This window comes from Morus notabilis, unplaced genomic scaffold (assembly GCF_000414095.1).
Source record: "Morus notabilis unplaced genomic scaffold, ASM41409v2 Scaffold985, whole genome shotgun sequence".
In the NCBI taxonomy this organism is placed as follows: Eukaryota; Viridiplantae; Streptophyta; class Magnoliopsida; order Rosales; family Moraceae; genus Morus; species Morus notabilis.
This window is the reverse complement of record NW_010356679.1, coordinates 396823-411293: the sequence shown is the minus strand read 5'-3', so window position 1 is coordinate 411293 and position 14471 is coordinate 396823.

The window sequence follows — 14471 nt, the reverse complement described above, 5'->3', positions numbered from 1 at the left end:
AAATTATTTTAAATTAATATGGATGAATTTAGTCATTTTGTAACAGGAGAGAGAGAATTTTCTTTTCTCCACATTTCTTTTTTTCATCCTCCCCTCCTTAATATATATATATATATATATATATATAAAAGAAAGGAAACGTGTAGGTGCACGTTTCCTCAAAAAAAAAAAAAAAAGGAGAAGTGTTGCACGTTTCCTCACCATGAAAAAAAAGGGAATGTGCTGCTGCACATTAACGAATAAGAAGAGAAATTAGTTCTCGTAGTTTTTGCCGCACAGAGAGAAACAAAAGGCTTTTTCCAGAGAAAATGAAAAAGGAAAAACGGGAGAACAAAAGAAAAATTAAAGAAAATTTCTTGAGTGCCATCACATACTTTTGAGAAAAGTAAGTAATAACTATAGGTGGCTTCCCTATTCATCCATCTCATGTGTTGAGAAACCCATTAGAACGCCCACACGTTCGAGTTCACGTTAATCCGGAGATACGTTGAGAAAGAACCGTAGTGTTCTTGGAATTTAAGATCTTAAGACGATGTTGGAGGAGTTCAAGATTTACGTCATAATCGAGCGACGGTAAAATTCTCATTCTTCTCATTAATATCTTTGTAGTTAAATTAACATGAAATAATGATCGCATTAAATTTTAATTTATGTGATTCGATCGATATCACGCTTCCGCACAATTTTTTTTAAAAATCTGGTTTGAGAAACCAACACTTATCATACATATATTTACTATCATGTGCAAGCAGGCATACATATACTACAAGAAACAGGGGATTTTATCCACAGATATAAATGTGTGGGTAAAGCTTATTTTTATCCACACATATAATTTTTAAATGTTGGGTAATAAAAATACGGGGAAAGAAACTTTTTCCTACACATATATGTGTGGGTGATTAGAATTACCTACACATTTTTTGACGCCTGTCCAAAGAATTACAAAGGCGACAAAAATGCCCGGAATAAGTGCTGCTGGCGTGGCAAAAATGTTTGGGTGAAGCTTATGCTTATCCACAGATAGTTTTTTAAATGTGTGCTTAAAAAAAGTGTGGGAAAATACACTATTATCTACATATATGTGTAGATGAGTAGAATTACCTATACATTTATTGGCACCTGTATTTGACGCCCAAAAACTGTAATGGCGGTAAAAATCCTGCCACATGGATTGCTGACGTGGCAAAAAAGTGTAGGTGAAAGTTATTTTTACCCATACATAAATTTTTAAATGTGTGGGTAATAAGAGTGTGGGATAATAAACTATTACCTACATATACAAATGTACAGGTGACTAGATTATTTATATATTTATGACTCGTTTAGTTCACTGATTTTAAGTTTTTAATTCGAGTTGAGATGTGAATTTATGTGAGAGCTTTTTACTGTAGTAAAAAGGTTAAATGTGACTGTTTATGAGAGCTTTTTACTATAGTAAAACTCAAATTTTAAACTCGAATCAATAAAATGAACGGAGTCTTTAAGGCACCAAATAAAACTCCAATAGTGGCAAAAATCTCTGAAGTGAAAAAAGTGTGGGTAAAGCTTATTTTTACCCACCCATAATTTTTTAAAATGTCTAGATAATAGAAGTGTGGGGAGACAGACTATACCTACACATTTTTTAGAATATTACTTACACATTTGGTAAAGGGTAACTTTTACCTACACATATAAAATATATGTAGATATATACTTTTCTCTACACAGTTTTACCTACACATTTTTATAGTCAAGATGTGTAGGTAAAGGATTTCCTACACATAACGAAGTTTTACGTACACATATATGTGTGGGTAAACGCCTAAATTTGTTGTTAATAGGTCATTTTTGATGCAAATGTTAATTTTAATGTTATATTTGGCATTAAAAGTGTAAAAATAGTATATTAATTTAATGTGTTATTCTATTTTTAACTTTAATGTGTAATGCTATTTTAAATGTTATATCTACAAATAAACGAAAACTATTAATGTCAAAAATATTTTAAATGAACAATGGTAATAATTGAATGAAAAAGTTAATATATTCATCAATAACAACAAAATATTAAATTCTCCCTATATTTTGTGAAAAATTTGCATTTGCCACTAAGCACGTTATTTGCCAAATTCAGCCATAGAATATAGAGCATTGCACAATTAGAAAGTGATTTTATTCTTTTCCTTTTTTTTTACTCAAATGTCAAAATTTTATATTGGCAGGCTAATTGACTATTGCATGCTCCTTGTGTTAGACTTTAAGACGTAAATGCATGTGTTGCATGCGGAGCTGATCAAGCTGGGCATATTTGAGAGCAGGTGAATAAAGGATAAAAGGATATTACAAACTGAAAATAATTTAAACATTATTTTCTGATTTGTATTCTTTTTTTTTTAATACAGCAAGGTGTAAATAAGTCTTCCGGCTATTCAGAAACTCTAATTGCTATTTTCACATCCTAATTAAACACTTTTCGCTTTAATAGTGAAACTTCATGCGTTCGCTTAATGTTCATTAATATTGTTAGTTGACGTTTGAGTTCATAATGTTCGGTGATTTTTCACCATTAACAATATTTATTTATGAACTTGATTTCACTTTAGTCTCGTCGTATTGATGTTTATTTATAACCATTGAAAGAAAAAATAATTTAAATACTTAAGAAAAATGTATTGATATTGGTAAAAATGACTTGATCAAGCAAGCACAATCTAGTATATTTTATGACGTATTGAAAGAAAAAATAATTTAAATGCTTGAGAAAAATGTATTGAAATTGGTAAAAATGACACGATCAAGCAAGCACAATTTAGTATATTTTATTATGTTTTTTTACGAAGAATCATACGATGGTGGAAAGTATATAAGAAAGGATTAATTACGAAAATTCTATCTGAGTTATACCTCTTGTAACACGTTACCCTCTGATCGTTCTCCCTGAACAATGAAATGTTAAAAAAAAAAAGCCACTCCATTAGTTTTTAATTGAAATTGTCATTTAATTTGATATTTTGAGGATATTTTAGTAATTCTATGGTTTAAAATTTAATTTAAATTTAAACTAACTTAAATATTAAAAAAATTCATAAATTTTTTATTCTACCAGAAAAGATCATAAAATTTTTAACCTTCATTCAATCAATAATGGATGTATCATAATTAAAAGTTTAAATTTAAATAGTTTTAAGTTTAAACTAAATTTAAACCGTTGAATACCTCAAAATAATAAATTAAATGTCAATTTACGTTTAAAAAACCTAATCGAGGAATTTTTTGTTAACATTTTATTATTCATAGGGACCAAATTTTACGTTTTAAAGATTGAAGGACAAAGTGTTATAAGGGGTGTAGTTTATGAGAAATTTTTAAAACTAATCCTAAAAGATGTGGATTATATATATACCTATATACATATATGTATATTTTTGTGTACATATACTTTAGTATAGACGTATGTACATATATTTTAGTATGTATTACATGCAAACCTACAAACTTTTGTATATATATGGGTGTGGTTTGAATAATTCTATCAATATTTATCCGTATCGTTGTTTTACTCATGTGATACGGATTAGACAATTGTCACTCGTAGTTAGCCAAAAACATTGATAGTAACTAATGAACATTAACTTTAGAGAGCTAATTAACAAAATTTCATTTTGGGTGGATAACTTAGGTCACTTTTATTTCGCCCGTTTAAGTTAAGAAGTTGAGTTAAAAAGTGAATTCATGTGAGAGAAAATATACGTAGCAGAAAAAGTTAAATTTAAATTCTTGTAAGAGAAAATACCGTAACAAAAACTTGAAATTCGAAACTAGCGAAACAAACTGGATCTTCTCTGTGACATGTTGACATGACCTTTTTATAACAAGATGATTAATTACCAAGTACTTGTACATGTATGTATTATAGAGGCACACTCTTTTCCCCTCTCTGGCACTAGGGTTTTTGCGACTTTCTTCTCTCTCTCTGCATTGTTGTCTATTCTTTTCGGGTGTAATCTGGCCCCACCTTTAGCTGGCTGTCAGACTCCTGAGGGTGACGTCCGTTTTGTTGCTGAAGGGGAAGGTGTTTGGTGAGACGGAAGGAAAAAGGCCGCCGAGATTTTGACCACCTATGTAGGGCACGTCGGAGCTCCACCATATCTGCAATGTCAAGGCTTTGAGCCCGGAGTTGTGTTGGGAACAGGTGGTGCGTGGGGTCTTTGATGGGTGTATGTTTTGGGGGTTTTGGTCCATATGGCACTATAAAACTCTTGGTGTTGCGTGTGCCTGGTTCTTCTGCATATGGCTATGGCGGCGCATGAATCTCACTCGCCGACACGGCGGTGCTTCTTGTAGCACCCATTACCTAGTCGCTTTGGTTTCTTTGGCCGGCTGCGTCTCTGTTTTATAGTTGTTTATGTAAAATGAAACTAACGTTGTTTCCACCATATCAATGTTAGGTTTTGCTTGTGAATATTTGTTTATTACGTCTCTAATTGATTGTAGAAGTATTGTTGAAAGAGCTATTTGTGTACTCAATCATTGGGGTCCCTTTTGATTTCCAACCTTTGAAACTTGGGGTACGTTTCACCTCACTGTTCGTTTCATTAAAACTTACCGATGGACCTAATCTGATTAGGGTTAAGTTTTGTTATGTTATAAGGTTATCCGAGTTTACATTAGTATGTGCATCCACAATTACCTTTTGAAAAAAAGGGTAGTTTAGAGTCTGCAACAAGTAATGTGATTAGTAATCTGATACTTCCTTTTAGGTTCATCACGCGTCAACTAGACATTTGCATTTGTATCTTTTTTTAATAGATCATTATTTGTCACTACTGTTTATAAGAAACAGAATTTGATTTTTTTTGTTTTTTTTGCTAGTAAGAAACAGATTTTTATTACTTGATACCAAAAACTATGAAAAGTAACATTACATAGAAAAATAATTAATACATTTTTTCAATATCAATTATTTTGACCAAGAAAGTGTTCCCTTTTTAGCTAATGAATTAATACAAACTAAAATAGAAATAGTAAATAATTACATATGTGTGTGTGTGTGTGTGTCACTAGGTAATTTTTTAGGCTAATTATAACAAAATTAAAACTGTTAGATTTAATTGACAATAGATTGGCACTAAGGAATAGTAAATCAATTATTACACGATAAGTATTTGAATATCCCCATTACAATTTAGAAATCCTTTATATATTAAAATTACTAAAAAGGTGTAGAGAGTAATCTTTCAAAATTAATAGTTCAGGTCAAAGTATGTCACGGTGCAAATATTTAATACACTAATAATATTAATAACCATTTAAAATAATTCGAAAATAAAAAATATTATAGTGAGTAAATTTAATAGTCATTATTGATAACACAATAGTAATCAGGTACACAATATTGGTATATGTCAACTTGATGCCAAATTTGTACCAAGACCCTATATATGTCATATTTAAAAAATAACATTAAGCTGGACAGTGTGCTATCAAGAATAAATAAGAAAATTTGGTACCTCACTAGAGATAGATTGATATTAAAATGTAATTGATACATTAACCCCAAGAGAAAAAAAAAGGGTTGATATGTTGACATTATTCTATTTAAACATAAACTATTATAATTAAATACTTACGATAGAGGAAAAATAGGCTTATTTATATATATATATATATATATATATTCAAAACATATGTGTACCGTATGTAATTAGGCAATATATGAAGTTAGTATATTATATAAGGGGAGAAATTATCATCGGTCCAAACCTCGTCATATTATCATATCATAAGCTAGCCTAACGTTATTCTATTGTGAAAAAAAAAAAAGGGTTGATATGTTGACATTATTCTATTTAAACATAAACTATTATAATTAAATACTTACGATAGAGGAAAAATAGGCATATATATATATATATATATATTCAAAACATATATGTGTACCGTATGTAATTAGGTAATATCTGAAGTTAGTATATTATATAAGGGGAGAAATTATCATCTGTCCAAACCTCGTCATATTATCATATCATTAGCTAGCCTAACGTTATTCTATTGTAATTTATATTCAAACACTCCATATCAAAATGATAAGAAACAATCACTTTTTTTTTTTTGTAATGAGAATTGCTTTTTATCCTTGTAGCCGAATTGCTTTTCTGCATGAATAATTAAGGAGGGAGCTGAAGCAGCATTGCTTTATAACGATGAAACCGTACGTAAGATAGTGATATATGTGTGCTCTCATTTTCGTTAAAAGTTAACCCTTTGGCGGTGCCACATTCAAGGATAGATTAGATAATAAGTGGATTATTGTTAAAATAAAATAAAATAAAATAAAAAGATTAAGTAAATTATCTGAAGCATTGCTACTTTAAGATAATTCGTTACACGTGAGAAATTATTCCTACAACCAAGTTCACACTACTAGTTAGGAAGATATATATGGTTTATTACGACATATTGGATAAAGTTTAACAAAAGTACTATTTCACATGACTAGTGGACAAATGGATCGCGACTACTAAAAGTTCGGTTCCAATACAAGAACAAATACTAGTTCCACTCAGAAATTTTTTAGTTATTATTTGAGATCAAAGGTTTTTCTTCACTTTCTCCATTTTCTTGATTGGGATCAAGGGAATTTCTATATATCAAATATATATTGATCAAGAAGTATCGCCAAAAGAAGAAGAAAACATGGGAGAAAAGTTCGAAGGAAGTAGACTAATGAGTGGGAGTATGCAAATAAATTGACATAAAGAAGAGAAGGGTCCCCAATGGCATATATGCAAACCACCCCCACTTGGTGGCAAACAGAAGCCCACCAACTAGATCCCATGCATGTTTGCCTTCTTGTCCTGTGATTTGAATAGAATATTTGCCTTTAATTACCATACTCATGGATTGGCTTTAGCCCAACATTATTTAGTGGAAGCCACCTTTTTCTAGTTTTAGATAAGACTTTCTATGGTTGATTGTTGTACCTATGGAATAGTGCTTTCCTTCCCTTTTTCCCTTTCTCTGTCGTTTATGTGTAATTATTTGCTTATCATTTCCTCTTTGGTTGCAAATGAGAACTTTGTTTTTCCTTTTGGATGCGAATGGGAGTATCTCTTGCTTTGCTTTCTTTTCGTTGCTCAATTAGAAGAAAGTCGTGCATGCATGCCATACTCATGTGTACTAGCTAGACCTCGTGTATTTGTATTTTTGCACATATAATTGAGTATCGAGTACCTTTCCCTTTTTACGTGCATTTAAAACTTTTCTTTGCTAATTCGTTTAACACAAAAAAATAGATGCAAAGAGAGCCCTTTTAAGTTTAAAACTAGTCGATAATGTCTGTAGAGACTTGAACCCCGAAAAACCTATGCTGACGTGGCATGGGTTATTTTTGTTCTCTTAGGTCCCGTTCATTTCACTAATTCGAGTTAAGAATTCAAGTTTTGCTACAGTAAAAAGCTCTTAGAAATAGTCACATCTAACTTTTTTGCTACAGTAAAAATCTCTCACATAAAGTCATATCTCAACTCAGATTACAAACTCGAATCAGCGAACTAAACGCACCCTTAAGATTTTGACTAGAACCTTAAGTGCTCTACCTTCGGCAGCATTTCATATGATCTTCTAGCATGTTCTAACCAGAATGAGACTGAAATTGCGACAAAAGTTTTAAGAATATTTATCATTAATGGTGCCCTTTGAATTTTAGGGTTAATCTTAGTTTACTCCCTGAACTTTAAAAACTCTCACTTTATTCTTTAAATTTTAAATTGTTCTCGTTTAATCCCTTCTATTGTTAATATCGTTGATATTTTGGAAATATCCACATAATGTCTAAAAACACCAGGAAAATTTTCTTTTTTGAAGAAAATCAATATTAGAGCACATTTTTTTTTCATTCATTTTCATTTTAATGTGACAACTGATTGGTGGAAACAACATATCAGAAGACGACGTGGGGTGACTCAAATGAGTCAAACTGGTTAGGATTTTGTGGCCCTGAGTTTGATTAATGAGTTTAGGAATGGAACGAAGTTCATATGATTATAATCATCCATGTAGTTCTGGGGAAGTTAGAGTTACGAAACCAATATATATATATATATATATTTGATATATTAGTGTATCATCCACCATTAGTTACCACTAAAATGCTATTGCACATCCATGAAGACTACTCATGAAGTTAGATAAATCAATAATATCCAATTTATGGTTTAATAATATCTAATGCTTTCAAACTTCTTAGAAACTCATTTATAGTATTAAAAGTTGATAAATTGAAAGATTTGTGTTACATTTGAATTGAGATGTTGGAACTTTTCGTTGAACGTGTTTTTTCGACACTAATTTAATATAATCATCATTAAAATGAGATATTGTAATAATTTTACAAGTTGAGGGACAACTTGCCAAAATTAAAAATTTAAGTAGTAAGTTGCTATAACCATACAGATTCAGAGGGCAAATGTGTAAAATGTCCAATTATATTTGGTAGTTAATTTTTATGTACTCTATTATATTTTGTACCTTGTTTGTAATGAGGGTGTGTAAAATTTTATTGGAATCATAATCCATATATAATCATGATCATTTCTTATTATAGTCTGTGACATAATTCTCATTGTACGACCAAAATGTAATATTATTGTTAATAAATTAGTCCAAATTAAGTAATAATGATTATTTTTAGCATTTTGTATAAACTCAATAAAAAAATTTTAAAGTTTTCTTAAGATATCTTTTTTTCGGAATATTCATTGACATCAACATTTTTGTCAATATTATTTATAAATTAAAACCTCAACTATCTCGTCAACATCGACATTTTAATCCTTGCTCCTCCTATCTATGAAAGGTTAACGAAAAAACTCCTTTTGGCAGCTCTTTTTGCATGGTTTTTTTTTTTTTTTTTTTTTTTTTTTTTTTGTATTTTGTTCATTAAACAAGTTGGAACGCACGTACGATGTATGTGCAATTTATGTTCGTTGAACCTCATTATAACGTATTTAAATAAAGTAGATTTAAAGAAAAAATTAGTACGATAAAGTTAGACAATAAAATATTTAGAAAATACATTTGAAAACAATAATATTTAATAAGGCAAGAGAAAAGAGATATGTAGACAGGGACATATTTGAGAAAAATTAACTAAGAAGAATGCGTGAGAAAGATGTTAGATTAGGCACATATTTCAGATAAAATATTTTAGTGGAGAAATTGTCTTAAAAAAACTATATTTTTAAGGTCACTTCTGATGTAATAATTTTAGAAGAGTATATAAAAAATATTTAGGTAGTGACAACATCGACACACAATGAGATAGATTTTTAAAAAATGGTTTAACGAAGCATATTTACAACAATATAAGATGTTAGTGTTGGGAATGGTGTCTAGAAGCATAAGATATAATAGAAAATTTATTACTCATTTAATAAAAGAGTTTATTCATTATATTATGTGCATATATTATTAAATATTTTATGAATATCACTAAAAATTTCATAATTATTTATGTGACCTTTAATATTGTGTATAAGTGTTATATACGAGAGGATTATATTTAAGGACAATAATCAAAACGATGCTCATTATAAATTTAATTAATGCTCAGAATCTTTAATTAAACATTACTAATAATGTCATTCCCATTTAGAATGGAACGGTGTTATCCATACTGTTAATATTAGGGGTGGCAATCCGTGCCACATGTCATGTTCGTGTTGTATTTTGGTAATTTTTTCTTAAATTTGCAGTCAACTCGAGCACAACCTGTGACACGATATATTTTGAAAACCGCAATACGAACATAACACGACCACTTTATGGGTTGACACGATACGAAACGAAAATGACCCCTGAACCCGAAATTGGCACGAAAATTATATACTTTTCTTTAGTTTTTTACATATTAGAACTAACTTAAATTTCATAACATGCTAAAATATAATAACATCCATCAAAATTAAGCAAATAATAGTATAAGATTTTTAGTATAACTATCATGATATCAGAAGTTCATAATAAAATCTAAAATATGTAATGAAAAATATTTTTTTTTAGATTTTTACGAGTTTTGTGTCGTGTTCAAGTTAGGCGGGTCCAACCCAAAATTGACCCATGTTTTTTGTGTCAATTTTTGGTCGACCCATCTAACCCGAACCTCTTTTTCTCAACCTTAACCCGCGAAATTCGTATCGTTTTCGAGTCATGTTGCCATGTCGTGACCCATATTGACGACCCTAGTTAATATGGTGAGATATTGGATGAGTGAATTGCACATATTGAGATTGTGTCAAACCGGGACACAAATACAATTTGAATTTCTAATAATTTATGTTAAGCATAGTAATTCTAATTGAGTCTATAGATTGTCATATATAGAACGATTTTAATCCTGAGTTATTATCATACTCATATTTATAGATTTGTCTCTTTTGATTTACTCGGTACGGACTCCAAGATGTTGAATCATATTCCTTGTATTTTAGAGACATGAAAAAGTAGGTAGCCAGAAATGTTAATATACCGGATGGAATACATTTCTTCTTGAGAAAGAAGTAGATAAATACTTCTCTTGAGGATTGATTTGGTTCTTGGACTAGTGGGAGCTTTGATTCATGAATTTATTTTATGAATCACTGTCCATTAAAGAATCAATGGTACTCAATGATAAAAATGTAATTAGAGAACTTAATGGATTTCACCTAGCTCTAATTATGAATTTTTTATGGAGGATTGATATATATGTAATGGCTATATCAAATGGATACTTCATAGTTTAGAAGTAAATTATGTTTATAATTATGAGAGTGCAATTCTAAGTTTATAGTGGAGTAACTTTTAGAATTACTATAATTAATTAATTAATTAAAGAGCATTAATATAATTATTAATTTTATTAGAGCTCAGAATCATAGGTCCATGAGTGCTCGCGTCGTCCTTGTAATCCCACAAGACACTAAGGGCAAAATCAGAATTTTTGAATTATGGAATTCTAAATAGAACACTCAAGAATAATTAATTGAGAATTAATTATAAATTAAATAATGTGATTATTTAAATTTGAATTTTAAAACACACATGTAGTAGTAGTCCACATGGTGTACACACCCAGTACTGTGAGAATCCCTCTGAGATTTAGTTTCTTGCCCTTTAAGCTATCTAATTGACTTATTTGACAAGTTGTAGAATTGAAATTCAAATTAAATTAAATTTGACTTTAATTGGAATTTGAATTTGAGTCAAAAATTGACTGTAGGATAAAGGAGAATTTTTTCTCCTTCTTTAGCTGTAATTTACGCCAACTACAGGGGAAATATCCCTACGGTGGCTGGCCCAACAGGATAAGAGAGAGGAAATATTGTTTCTAAAATAAAATATGAGTGGGAGATAATTATTAAGCTTTATCTTAGAGATAAAGTTTAGATTTCTTCTGGGAGTCTCATTACTACTCTATAAATAGCAGATTACAGAAAATTAGAGAACATAATTTTTTTCTCTCCCTAGCGTATAGTGGCCAATTTTATAGAGTAAGGAAAAGGAAAATTTTCTCTCAAATTCTACATCTACATGTGTTGATGTTCGAGCAAAAATTGAGTGTTTGAGTGCTAATTCTGTTTTGTTTTAGGTGTGCCAACACATACGTATTTGTAGATTCAAGTAATTGGTGAGAAAGATTCAGATTTTCTAAACAAGCTTGGAGTGAGGAACATTCATGGTCACATAACTCAAGTTATCGACCTAATCGTTCGCTAGGTAAATTTATTCATAAATTAATTTGATTAATTTATTCGTACATAAATTAATGTATTCTATGGTATCTCAGAGGTTTATTAAAATTTTTGTTATACACGATCCACTAGATACATGTTTCCGCATAGAAAAATGTTTTCAAAATCAACAATTGGTATTAGAGCAGTCTACCGACTATATTAATTTATGTTCCGATTATGTGATAATTCATATTGTATTAAATATGTGATATTTAATTTGTATGTATGTGATAGGCAAGCACTTGCATTTATTTATAGATGTTTATATTTATTCATGTTGATGAATGTATGGATGATGGATTTGGTCGTTAATTATGTGGTTACATGGATTTAATTAAATTTATTCATTAAATTATTTGTAATTTCATTCGGGAATTAGAATTATTGTAATTCTAGGATTCGAGTAGTTAGATTAGGGCTAGGAATCACAAGGCATGAGATTGAAGGATCCCAAGAGAAACAAAAATGCGAAGCTACAAATCATGAAGCTTAAAACCTTGTCTCAAAGCCCTAAACCAACATACAGCCCAGTAAGCCTAGACGCACGAACAGCATACACCAGGTGCACCTAGGCGCATAACTAGTAGGCCACCAGTACGCACAGGCCTACATAGACGCGCGACCAGTATGCGCCCAGCGCGCGTAGGCACGCAGCCAATACGACCAGCGTGCACACAGTGCGTGCAGGCACACGACCAGCTTGCGTTGGTCCGTAGCCATCGCACGTAGGTAGGCCCCCTGCAGGCCTGGAGTTTTTTTTTTTGAAATCCTTCTTTTGCATGCTGACAAATCCAAAAGAGTTTCGGATGCCAAAGAAGCTGAAATCCAACATGAAGATGAAGAACGAAGCCAATGAACGAAGAATTCAAAATCGAAGACTCGTTGATATAACAGAGAAATAATTATTTTAATTATTTATTTATTCAATTTGGTTGTAATAATTATTCGTTCGATTTGGTTGTAATTTATATTTTCTATGTGACCCGGTCAAATTCATCTCACTGATTGCATATTTCATACTTATATTTATCTTATGGGTGTATATTATATGTCCATGCATATAACATGTCACATAGATATACTGTGCCTACTCATATGTTTATAACATGTTATGCATACACGCGCATTATTTTATTTATTTAAAAGAATTTTGAAAATAAAATAAAATAAGGACCATGCACTAAAATTGATTTAATATGATTAAATTGATTTAAGTTGTAAAATTATTTTACAAAATTATGTTATATGTGAAATTGAATTTAAGAGTTAAATTTTAGAATTCTACATATCTGATAAATAAATTATTTATTTCTAGGGATTTGAAAACCATGAGATTATTTTCAAACAAAATACATATTTACAAAATATTGAGTGGGAGATGGTTGTATGACAATACTACCCACTGGTCTCCATCGTTAGTTCAACAAGAGCTTCAGGGCGGCATTGATTCCATACTCCTTACAGAAAGTGTTCTTTCAGGTCGATATCAAGGTTGACTTCCTAGCGATAGGATTCAAAGATGTATTTCCAATTCGAGCTACCCTATGGTAGCACTCTGGAATTACATCTATAGAATCCAAAACGTTGGGTTACACGGATGAAAGTATAATCAAATTTAACGGTAGTTGATAAATATGAAAATATGAGATATTTTGATTATATTTTTTAATTGAGAAGGTCTCGGTTAACTTTACGAATATTTTGACTTACCCTACAGTAGCATTATATTCATGGTAAATTGGATTTGCGTTGTCACCTAAAATTAAAACATGAGTTATGTATTTTGTATGTGCATTACGCATCATATTTAATTAAGCTAAAAACTCATATTTATGGATATTTATGCATAAAAATTGACTAGATAAATACTCTATTGATTTTTAGCAATATGTATGATGTCATTTTTACAAGCGCATGAATCGCACAAGTAATATAATGAGTGAATAGGATATCTTTTCAACGGAGACTAGCTTAGCAATTACCAAAATTTATATTTTTAACTTTATCTAGACAAGTAAAATCTATAAGATAAAGCAAAACTGAAAAGAAAACAAAATAAAATAACACAAATTATACACAAAGTAATTATGAAAAGAATTCAATGCAGAGATGACACTAGAGCATACAAGTTTCACCAAGACAATTCATATTTAATTCCAATTATTCGCTAACATCGCTTCCCATTCATGCAGTAGAACGAAACCTAATTTCTCTAATAGTCCTTCTAGGGATGCTATTAAAATTATTTCTAACATGTAAATTCTCTATCACTAGATGTATATTCTGCCATCCTAAAAATTCATTAAGTTCTTCAGTTTTTCCAAGATTGCTCTCATAAGTTGTATTACTATCTCTCGATGTCGGTTTCTTCTTATTAGAAACTATCCCAAAAAATCTCCTTCTGGAGATTCAATTTAGGTTTTCAATTCAATTCAATAAGTTATCAATTTATTGAAAGCATTAAGAACAATAAAAGAAACACATACATGAATGGAAAACTCTTAGTGAATAAACTTCATTGAAAGAAAATAATGGAAATCAAATATTCATGTCTTGGCTCCACTTGTAGCCCTAGTCTAGAAATTTAGAACATAATTGAAAAAGTAAACATAATGACAATAAAATTTAACATAAGAAATTCAGGAAAGAGTAAAAATGTTTGGGAAATTCGAAGTTGAACTCCGTTCTTGAACGAATCCTCTTCTCCATTGT